Below are 11,997 nucleotides of genomic sequence, written 5' to 3' on the forward strand. Positions count from 1 at the left end.
TCACTTCAGCTCCTTTGTTATCTCTGGCTTGCCCACACAATCAATGGATTGTTTTGCAGGTGGTTCGGGCCAAGTTGCACTTCCAGTAAGTGTTTAAGCTGTGTATTTCGCTTCGGGACTATTTTTGCAGCACTTTAGGTACTGAAGGGTACACCTGAGATGTTTCCAGGGTACTTTCAGCCATATCTTTGAAGGGGGATTTGTAAGAGATTACAAAGATATGGTGTTGTAGGCATAAAGTCAACCCTATGGTTGACCAGTAGTACTTGGGTACTATATATACCAAGTACTTGTATTGTTTCATTTAAACATTTCTATTGGAGCTTTCTTGTGTGTGCACTCTTGCTCACTTGTGTTCAAAACCTGTCTCCACTTTGTTTCTACAGAAGGCGGGCGGGAGGGCTTGGTTTTGTGCTTACAATTTTTATGAAATTACTTTATACTTTTTTTAAATCTTTAAAAAGAAAATAAAGTTGCTTTTGCTTGCTCACCAGCTTCTTTGGCTAACACAGTAAAGTCCCCAACCTTTGCTTGCATTTGACCTCATCGCAGTGTACTTGCTATTTCATCGATATGTCTGAGGCAATCTTGGCAGTAAAATCCAACACCTTTGAGTTTAGTTGAGCTTCAAAAGAGAGAGCATAGGAATAAGCTTATATTCCCCATAAGCTTGGTATGCTGAATGCATCTCTGAAGCTTTATATTTCGAATCAGTGAGAGTTGAAGAGCAATGATTATGGGAATGCACTATGATGCTTCCATTCTATCAGAAATGAGAGCAAGAGTTCCAGTGAAGGACACATAATAGGAGGATTTTGTATGGGCAGCCTACTAGGGGACAGTGCGAGGGGGCAAAGCTACCTCCTATGAGTTCCACGATTCTTCCTATGAAGGACACGTAATAGGAGGATTTTGTGTGGGCAGCCTACTAGGGGACAGTGCAAGGGGGGAAAGCTTCTAAACCCCACAAGAGTGCTAGCTTTTGGAAGCTTCCATAGTCTCCTAGTGATGGTAGCATGTGCATGCTACACCCATAGCCGTGCTGATATTCGGATGAGAGCTCCGATCAGTGCCGTTTTTTTCCGAGCCAATGAAAATAACGACGGCCCTCCAGTTCAAGCGGTCGTTACACCTCAAATGCACTTAAGAGGAACACAATCTTTGCCGGAGCTTGGAGAATCACTCAAACATTTGCAAGTCCAAAAGACTTAGAAAGATATTACAAGTGCTGGAAGCGTTGAAGGAGGTGGCTTGAGGGGCATTGTGATGGGTTAAAGGTGTAGGAAGGACACCTATGTCAACAATTGAAACCAGCCTTCAATAAATTAAAGGGCAGTAAAACTAATAAGTAACCAGTCAGCACTGTTGCATTAACAATTCAGCAAAAGCATTACCAGTAGATTGGGAGCTATAGTGCCCCTGCACCAAGACAAAGACACAGATTGGTCCCAAACCTTGGCGCCCCTTTCGGTATTTCTTTACCTGAGTGAGAGGCCCAGAATTCCAGGCTACATTAAGGATACATTCCTTCTTACAACTGGGGCATTCCACATCCCAGTGGGCATCCACATACCCTGCATAGCCTTTACTGTTCACTACTCTCACCACTCCTGGCAGTAGGTCTCTATCCCTAATCTAGGAATCTTGCACATGGCTCGAAACTGTCACTAGTGACCACACTTGGCCACACAGTTCCCCATAACTGTCACTAGCGCCTAATTAGCCAACTATCTGCTCAAAGCAGAAAGGGAAAGGATATAGGAGCTTTCTGCATTGTCCAGGACTGCCATAACCAATAGTCTCTCACCCTATGGGTTGCACATATCTTGATACATCAACTTGGTTCCCATAAGAGAATTGCCATAACAACAGAGGAAATACTATTGCGGTCACACCTATTCCATCCCTCTCGGAGTTGCAGGGATACTTCCCATTCCAAGCATGGATTCCCGACCCCTGCCTACTCAACAACGAGGCTGTACCAAAGATGTACCGTCTGCCTTGTCTGCATGCGACCCATCTCCTAGAGAAACAAAAAAAAACATATTCCCACACGAAGCATGTTACTTGCCAAAGCCAACAAATAGGATACACAATGAATTCGAACCCTCAGTGCTCTTCCCACTCTCAGTAGGCATCAATAACCCAGGCAATGACCCTGTTGGGTTCTGCACACCCCAATGACAATGAGCATCCATCTCTGACCATACACCAGTGTGTGGCTTGGAATTTGTTCTCTGACAACCCACATAGGAATGAACAAGTTCCCACACTGCCCCTGGTGCCCTCTGGCTTACTGGAATACCAAAGCATTGGGTGAAAGCATAAGTGAACTACCCATAACTTCTGAGATCAAATCCTGAATTGCAAGCATCCCATGTAGACTGCCCTGTCAACTAGGCTACTCCAAAACAGTCCTTAGCAAAATAGCAAGCACAATAAAGCATGTGTGATTCTCTTCTCCAGCCTGGAGCTCATCCAACCTCATTCATGAGCCAATGCACACCCTGCATGCATAAACCTTCTCCAAGCAAGGAGCAATGCCAGCGTACGCAACCAATCGATCTCTGACAGCAAGACGGCATCTGCTAAGGCCTATGCACCAGCCCGCAAACCTGCAACTCAAGCAGTTGCTTGACCATTGTTTACAGTCCGTACAGTCCTTCAGCAGCAGCTCGTACAAATGACCCAAAGGCGCCGTTCAGCCGTACACAATCGTACTTCCTGTTCACAAGCATTAATTGTTTCGTACACTAGCCGCTCAGATCCACACACCTGCGCTGTACACAGCCGTTTGTGTTCTGTACGTGGCCATTAATTTCCCCGTGCATTTACCGTACTGGTCCGTATGCAGCTACCAATTGCGTCGTGCAACCACCGTACTGATCCGTACACAGACCTTTTATGCCAAGGGCGAAGGCCTTCTCTTTCTTTTTCTTTTTCCAGCCCATGTCTCGTCGCCATCGTCTACGTCCACCTAGTTAGGCAGGTAGCATTGTGCCATGAAATGAAATACTTGCTTCTTGTTGAGCCACGTGTCATGGTTTTATCAATAGGAAATATAAATATTAAATGAAAACCTTCGCCTCAAACGGCACGAAACTGTCAAAATTGTCTCCTTTTTCTTGGTATTCAAAGTTCCCTCACCACACCAGTCCCATTTCTCTACCTCTCCTTCCATCTATATTCCTTCTTTCCTAGCTCCTCCCGCCTGATGGCTCCCCTCTGCTTCTTTGGCACTCAAATCGTTTGAGATCCCAACGAATCTATAGAGTAGGAATGAGGATCTCATGTGTAGTGAACTTGCCTCTCTACCTCTTCTCTCCCCACAATACCATCCTTCCCTTGTCTCAACTAATTGCATGCCTGCCATTCAACTAGTTTGCAATTCATCCTTTTCTCTATGAATCCCAACATGGTTTTTCCATTGTATATGCTTTCCATTACCAAGTTCCATCTGCGGATTAGTTGCCGAAGGCAAATCAACTGTGTTGCCAGGTAAATTCCGATCACGAGCAGAAAAACGAGGGTTGGTAGTGTCATGGGCACCTCAACACCACTGCTAACGCATGAATAAATAGGCGGATTTTTGAAGCATTGAGTAGATGATTGAGGTAGCAACATCTACATGTGAGTGCGATGCTTCATTCTCCTCTCATGATCTTCTCTAAGTTTTGCAACAAGCTCACATCCAGAATATTTTGCTGGAAAATTGTCAACCTTTTTCTTTCCCTACCTTTTGGTTCGTTTAAGAGCCCCAACAAGTCTGTAAAGATCCTCAAGTTTCCTATTCTTTAGCAGCATAGATCATGAGCCTCTTCTCCTTGAATATCATGTATAGAAGCAGCGATGACGATAACTATGGTGATGACGATGATCTTGAAACGCCTTTCAAAACAATGGCGATGCCGACCATTGAAAATAAAGGCTGTTGCAAGGCCTGACAAAGTTACGATGTTACCTCAAAGGAACAACACCTCCTTGCTTTTCTTGCTGGCTGACAGAGGTTTGAACAATCCTCTACTACTCCATTACCTTGGACAATGAGCTCCTTCCCTTGCACAGTCCTCTACTACTCCATCCCCTGGACAACGAGCTCCTTCCCCTAGACAATCCTCTACTACTCCATTCCCCTGGACAATGAGTTCCTTTGCTTGTTGCTGCACATCTGCCCCTGCTATTAGTCTAGCTGTGTTGGCTGCCCTTGCTTTTAGTTTGATCGGGTTGGGTGGTGACGAGTCCTCCCATGCAAATGGGCTGACCTCTATGGCCGCTAGGCTCCGCCGCCTGTGGACACTACGACCATGCAACAAGCATCCAACTAGGTTTATCCTCATTGTCATATCGGCAAATTCTATTCTCTGTGTGTTCCTCTTCATTGCTTTCTTTGGAGGAAGGAGTAGTTGGCTTCTTCAGAGGAAGAAATTTCTCAAGATCAGCCTTGTCGCTTGTGCTTTGTAATCAAATGGTTGTTTAAGTTGCAACTCACTTGAACTTGAGGCCTCCTCTGGGATGATGGCCACATTCATCCAACTGCTATTTGGACAACACCTCAATAGCTGAGATAGAGGAGAAACAAAGATAGAGACAAAGAAATGCTCTTTGGACACCTCAATAGTTGAGATAGAGGAGAGACAGAGACACAAATAGAGACAAAGATAGTAGCGGTGTCTCCGTCCCCTCCAAATCCAAAGTTTATGTGAGTAACTCCGATTTCTCCCTCACCAATAGTGATAGTTGCAACTCACTTGAACTTGAGGCCTCCTCTGGGATGATGGCCACATTCTGCTCTTTGGACAATACCTATATAGGTGAGATAGAGGAGAAATGAAGACAGAGACAGAGACCTGCTCTTTGGACACCTCAATAGTTGAGATAGGTGAAAGACAGAGCCAGAGAAAGCAGTGGCGGTGGCTCTGCCCCCTCCAAATCTAGCTTTTATGTGAGTAGCTTCAATTTCTCCCTCACAAATAGTGACCTCCATCAAATTTTCAATGCTAAATCTAAAGGACTAACTGGTCCAAGTTTTGGAATATGTTAAACTCCCTTCTTGTCCCACAAAAATGGTAAAAATACTCCATCTGATCTCTAACGCAATAATAATTTGGAGGAGGTGAAGGCTTGCTCTTGCATGGGCTGAGAGTCCCCCTTGTCAAGAATTTGTATCCGTGATGAGCATCTCTGCAAAGAAGCAACCAAATGTCAGGTACATTGAGGTGATGAGCTTAAACTTTCAAGGTGGGATAAATGATAGGGAAAGGGATTTTACCTCTTGTCTATGGCCATTAGGCTCCGTCTGTGGACACTGCAACCATGCAACAAGCATCCAATTAGGTTTATCCTCATTGTTATATCCGGCAAATTCTCTTCGCTGGTGTGTTCCTCTTCATTGCTTTCTTTGGAGGAAGTAGTAGTTGGATTTTTCAAAGAAAGAAATTCCTCAAGATCAGCCCTATCGCTTGTGCTTTGTAACTCAAATCATTGTTTAAGTTGCAACTCACTTGAACTTGAGGCCTCCTATGGGATGATGGCCACATTCAGCCAATTGTTCTTTGGGCTTTATACAGATGTAGTATTTTCATGGACCTCCTCCCTCTAGCTGAGATAGAGGAGAAACAAAGACAGAGATAGAGAACTACTCTTTGGACACCTAAATAGTTGAGATAGAGGAGAGATATAGATAGAGATAGAGAAAGAAAGAAAGAAAGAAAGAAAGAAATTTTATTAGAGTCTTCGGAAGACCGATGGGTATATGAGACTGAAAGAAAACCTGATACAAATCACAGTAAGGGTGGAGCTACTGAAACGAGCATCATCACCCGTGCTGAATCCTAAGTCTGATCATACATAATCAAATACATCTGGATGTAACAATGAAAAGAAAAGGACTGGAGCGGAGTGGAATCCTCCGTATGTCATGTCGCCCTGGCTGGTGCATATCCGGCGATGGGACGATGGCGTCCGTCAAGGGGTGCCGTGCGTCTCGGTCTTTTGGACGAGGCTCAACACAAGACTAGAGCCACCGTGACTCCCGTGGGATGTATCCCAGGTCTAAACAATGACGGGAGGTCCCCCAGAGTGATCTGTGTATCCCCTCGATGTCTCGTGTGTCATGCTGCAGTCGTCAAATCGGGGCCTCTGTCACGTCTGCGGCTAGAGACTGGACAATCAATGTCACTCGATGGGAAGAACTCTGTGATCTTGCTCTGAGAGGTGTCTGACGATGTGGCCAAGCCCCGTCGCCTGAGTAAGTACTCTCTATGTCGGACCCCCTCGTGAAAGAAGGCCATGAGGCATCTTTGATCTGGGTAGGTGAGGAATCCGGAAAGGAGCCCGGAGCCGTCTCTGAAGAGGCAGTGGTAGCGACCTTGGATCTCGTAGTACACTGGGCACATGAAAATAAAATGCTCCTCCGACTCAACCTCCTGACAATTGCACAATATGCATAAGCGATGCTCCCCCTCAAATCCAGAGTTTATGTGAGTAACTTCGATTTCTCCCTCACCAAGTGACAATTGCAAATCACTTGAACTTGAGGCCTCCTCTGGGATGATGGCCACATTCAGCCAGCTGAGATAGAGGAGAGACAGAGACAGAGACAGTGGCAGTGGCTCTGTCCCCTCTAGCTTTTATGTGAGTAACTTCAATTTCTCCCTCACCAATAGTGACCTCCATCATATTTTCAGTGCTAAATCTAAAGGATTAACTGGTCCAGGTGTTGGAGCATGTTGAACTCCCTATTCATCACACAAATATGGTAAAAATACTCCATCTGAGCTCTAACGCAATCATAATTTGGAGGAGGTGAAGGCTTGCTTTTGCATGGGGTGAGAGTCCCTCTTGTCCATAATTTCTATTCGTGATGAGCATCTCTACAAAGAAGCAACCAAATGTCAGGTACATTGAGGTGAGCGCAAACTTTCAAGGTGGGATAAATGATAGGAAATGAATTTTTACCTCTTGTCTATGGTTGCTAGGCTCTGCCTATGGACACTGCAACCATGCAACAAGCATCCAACTAGGTTTATCCTCATTGTCATTTCGGAAAATTCTCGTTTATGTGTTTCTCTTAATTGCTTTCTTTGGAGTAAGTAGTAGTTGGCTTTTTCAGACGAAGAAATTCCTCAAGATCAGCCCTGTCGCTTGTGCTCTGTAACTCAAAATCATTGTTTAAGTTGCAACTCACTTGAACTTGAGGCCTCCTCTGGGATGATGGCCACATTCAGCCAACTGCTCTTTGGACAACACCTCAATAGTTGAGATAGAGGAGAAACAAAGACAGAGACAGAGATCTGCTCTTTGGACACCTCAATAGTTGAGATAGAGGAGAGACAGAAATAGAGATAGAGACAAAGACAGTAGCGGAGGCTCCGTCCCCTCCTTATCTAGAGTTTATGTGAGTGAGTACCTTCGATTTCTCCCTCACCAATAGTGACAGTTGCAACTCACTTGAACTTGAGGCCTCCTCTGGGATGATGGCCACATTCAGCCTGCTGCTCTTTGGACAATACCTCAATTTGAGATAGAGGAGAAACGAAGACAAAGACAGAGAACTACTCTTTGGACACCTCAATAGTTGAGATAGAGGAGAGAAAGAAAGAAAGAAAGAAATTTTATTAGAGTCTTTGGAAGACCGATGGGTCTATGAGACTGAAAGAAAACCTGATACAAATCACAGTAAGGGTGGAGCTACTGAAACGAGCATCATCACCCGTGCTGAATTCTAAGTCTGATCATACATAATCAAATATAGAGACAGAGATAGAGACAGTGGCGGTGGCTCTGTCCCCTCCAAATCCAGCTTTTATGTGAGCAACTTCAATTTCTCCCTCACCAATAGTGACCTCCATCACATTTTCAGTACCTTTGGCAGAATTTGGGAAAGTTACTATGATGAAGGATAGAAAAACCCTGCAGAGTAAAGGGGTGGCATTTATCCTCTTCACCTCCCAAGAAGATTTGCATAATACCATGCACGTAATGAATGTTTTGAAAGCATGTAATGACGTAGGAGCCTTAAAGTAAGGCAGGCTTATACATCATCGAATATTTAGCAGTTGTCTCAAGTCAGATGTTATCCTTGCAAATAGCATGTATGCCAAATGTGGAAATCTAGATGAAGCACATGAACTCTTTGACCAATTGTTACCCAATTGAGATATGGTTTCATGGGCTGTAATGATTGCAGGGTATGAAAAATATGGGCATGGTTTTAATGCTCTGCAACTTTTTGACAAAATGCAGCAGGAGGGCTTAAAGGTAGACAAAATTATGTTTTTTGTGCATATTAAAAGCATGTGGCAGCATTGCAGCCATAAGATATACATGTCCAAATAATTAAAAGTGGGTTTGTCTCGGATATTGCCATCAGCAACATTACAAATTGGGAAACCTGAATGAGGATTGGAATGTGTTTGAGAGACTAACAAATCGAAATGTGGTGTCGTTGGGTGCAATTATATCAGGATATGGTCTTCTGGCATTAGAGCATTTTGCAAAAATGCAGGAAGAAGGTATCATGCCAGAAAAAGTAGTATTCTTTAGCATCTTGAAAGCATGTGTAAATATACGAGCCATTGGGCATGGCAAGCTAAAACATGAATAGGTTCTTCAAAGTGGACTTGAACTGGATATGGGGGTTGGAAGCACCATCATTGACATGTATGCTAAATGTTGAAGTTAGAGATGGCACACGAATTATTTGACATGTTGCCAGATAGAGATGTGGTATCATGGGGTGCAATGATATCTGGATATGCACAGCAAGGAGATGCTGCTAGTGCTCTGGAACTTTTTGTGAAAATTGCAGGATGAGGGTATCAAAGCCTAGCAAAGCTACTATCCTGAGTGGCTCAAAGGCATGTGGTAGTGTATGAGCCATAGCGATGGGTAGGTTGATGCATCACTAGATTGGCACAACTGGAATTGAAATAGATATGGCCATAGGAGTAGTCTTATTGACATGTATGCCAAATGTGGACTCTCGACGAACTTTTTTGTGTGTTCTTAAAGCATGCAGGATTGGAGCTTTAGGGCAGGGCTTTTGGATCCATGAAAAGATCAATAGTGGGGGCGGAAATCAGATCTACTAGTTGGCAACAATCTTGTTGACATGCATGTGAAATGTGGAAGCCTTGAATAGGCATGCAATGTGTTTGACAAATTGTCAAATCCAGATATGGGGTCGTGGTGTGCAATTATTACTAGATATGCACAATTTGTTGATTGCATTCTGGCAAGGCAGTCAAGCCCCACCTCCTGCATCCTTCTGGATGATTTGGTGTAACCTGCCCTGACAACCTTATTGCAGACCATCTTTGCAGACTTCTCTTGACAACCTAGAACAAACCAAGAAGCCTACCATTGAAGCCTGTAAAATCCCTTCTATTGGTCCCATTTCGGCTGGGTATTGCGCTAGCTCGTGTGCCATGCCCTCAACAAGGTCTATTGCTAGACCATGATACTAACAGGGTGGCCCTTGAGGCTGCCCTAAATTCAATTTAATAAGGATATCTATATTCTGCCCATGTGGCATCCAATCAACCATTCACCACATAGCATGCCTGCATCCTGTAAGAAAAATATCTTTGATGATAAGATGATAAGATGATAGATGTGGCATCCAATCAACCATTCACCACATAGCATGCCTGCATTCTGTAAGAAAAATATCTTTGATGATAAGATGATAGATGAAGTCACAATATTCATCAAATGCAATTTGACCCTGTGGTGTGATGGAAAGAAAATAGCTAGCTAGTTTGTCCAAAGATCACATGATGCAGAATGGGTAGGGCAAGGAGGCCCTGCAACTTATTTAAACAAATGCAGACTGAAGTCTTTGAGCTTGCATCTGCATGTTGAATGCGTGTGTCATTCTTTGATGTTGTTGTTGCTAGCGAGTCAAGATGCAGTTGCATGGAATGCATTAATTACTGAATATGGGTAAACTGGAAAGGCTGTAGTTACTACTGAACTTTTTGACATAATATAGCACTCGGACATAATTCCAAGCAGAGTTATTATTTTATGAGTACATGAGATCCAATCCACAAGAGTAGGCTGGAACATGTCCAGATCATAGCAATGAGATTTGAATCTGATGCTGTAATGGGAAGCTCCCTAGATGTGGTCTCTAGAGTACTATCTATGCTAGGATGTAGTTGTGGGTCTGCTCTTGTCAATATGTATTGCAGGTGTCAGAGTCTAGATGATGCAAGGGCAGTGTTTACATAGATGCCAGAGTGGGATGTAGTCTCCTAGAGTGTTGTTATTGTTGCATGTGCTTAGAATGGGCATTGCAAGAAAGCCTTGCAAATGTTTGGTCAAGTGCAAACATAGAGCTCTGATAATAGCATTCCAGGAGATCACATCCTAGGGCATTATTTATGCGTTATGGATGATGGATAGTTTGCTCAATGCCTATCATAGTTTGGTCAGTTGGGACAATGACCAAACTATCCAGTATTCCAGGGCATTATGGATGTGTGTGCTGCTATGGCAGCGCTGGCAGAAGGTCAAGTGATCCATGCCACTGTTTCTAGCAATGGATGGGAATTGGATTTTGTTGGCACAACCCTTCTCAATATGTATGGCAAGTGTACAAGCCTACATGATGATAGGGCAGTGTTTGCGGATACGCTAGAAAGAAATGTAGTCTCCTAGAATGCCATCATTGCTGTATGTGACCAGTCCTCCTCCAGGTGAGGATATACATTTTGGGTACTTTAGATACTCATTTATGCACATATTACACTAGGATCTTGTTGGAAAAACGTTGGATATTTTTATGCTTCAGGCTATCTTCTCCTGGGGTATGAGCTGGAGTAGTGGAGTGTACGAAGAAGTAGAGGTGTTTGGATATTCATTGGGTAGTACCTAGCTCTAGACGTTTTGGTTAGGGTGCGTTATTAGAGGAATGTTTCAGCAACCAAGATTTTGCCAAGCACAAGATAGGTGGAGCCTTTGATTCTTCCATCAAGGGCAAGTATCCTTGCAAAGAATCATAGTTTTCTGGGTTACAGTGTAGTCTCAGTTACTCCAGTGCCAACATTACGACCTACAGGAGTAGTTGGATAGCTTTTACAGTGACCTGGCCATGCATAGTGAATCGTACACAGGGATTGTTGTAGGCACCATCATGTGGAATCATTTCTCTCTCTCACTTTGCCTAGAGTAGCCATGCAAGTTTACATGTACTAGCAGGAGGTTTGGAAACTTACGCTCAAACTGTAAACAGCATTGCAATTTGGTCAAATGAGGTTAAAGGATTCAAGCCAAAAAATATGACCACCATCTCTATTCTCATTGCTTTGAGTCATATTGGTCTGATCGCTGATATGAGATGCTACTTTGTCTCCATGAATAGAAACTATGTCATAATGCCATCGGTAGAGCATGTGCTAACGAATATCCATGCTAATGAGGTAGACAATATGATGTAGTGAAAATAACAAAGACAATCCTCCAACTTAATACATCTTTCTTCCTTGAATTTGTCCATTATTCAATTTGCCCTGTCCCTTTACTTATTGTTGCATTAACCAAGAAAGATTGTGGCCTCAACCTAATGAGGTAGGTCTACTTAATGGTCTTTGTGAGGGTAAAACTGCTTCCTTCTCATGTTTGGTCATGTCCAATAGGTAATCTACTTCTTCATAACATTAATCTATGCTATCATGATTAAGTTGTACTTGCATTTTTCTTTTGCAATATGCTAAATTTAATTTTCTAAAAACAAAATATGTGGTTGCAAATTGGTATTTACAAAATGCAAAGTGTTGTTTAATTATATAATACAATAATTGGTCATCTCATTTCTAGAATTTAAAGTCAAGATTACATTTTTGAATTAAAATATTTTTGACTTTAGCATATTGATATTTATAAAATGTAAAGTGCTATCTAGTTATATCATACAATAATTGGTTATCTCATTTCTAAAATTTAAAATCAAGGTCACACTTTTTGAATTCTTATCTTTGTAAAATGTCTTCA

The sequence above is a fragment of the Dipteris shenzhenensis genome, chromosome 12, assembly GCF_047967505.1.
Source record: "Dipteris shenzhenensis isolate YYH24624 ecotype China chromosome 12, Dip_SZ_1.0, whole genome shotgun sequence".
Taxonomy (NCBI): Eukaryota; Viridiplantae; Streptophyta; class Polypodiopsida; order Gleicheniales; family Dipteridaceae; genus Dipteris; species Dipteris shenzhenensis.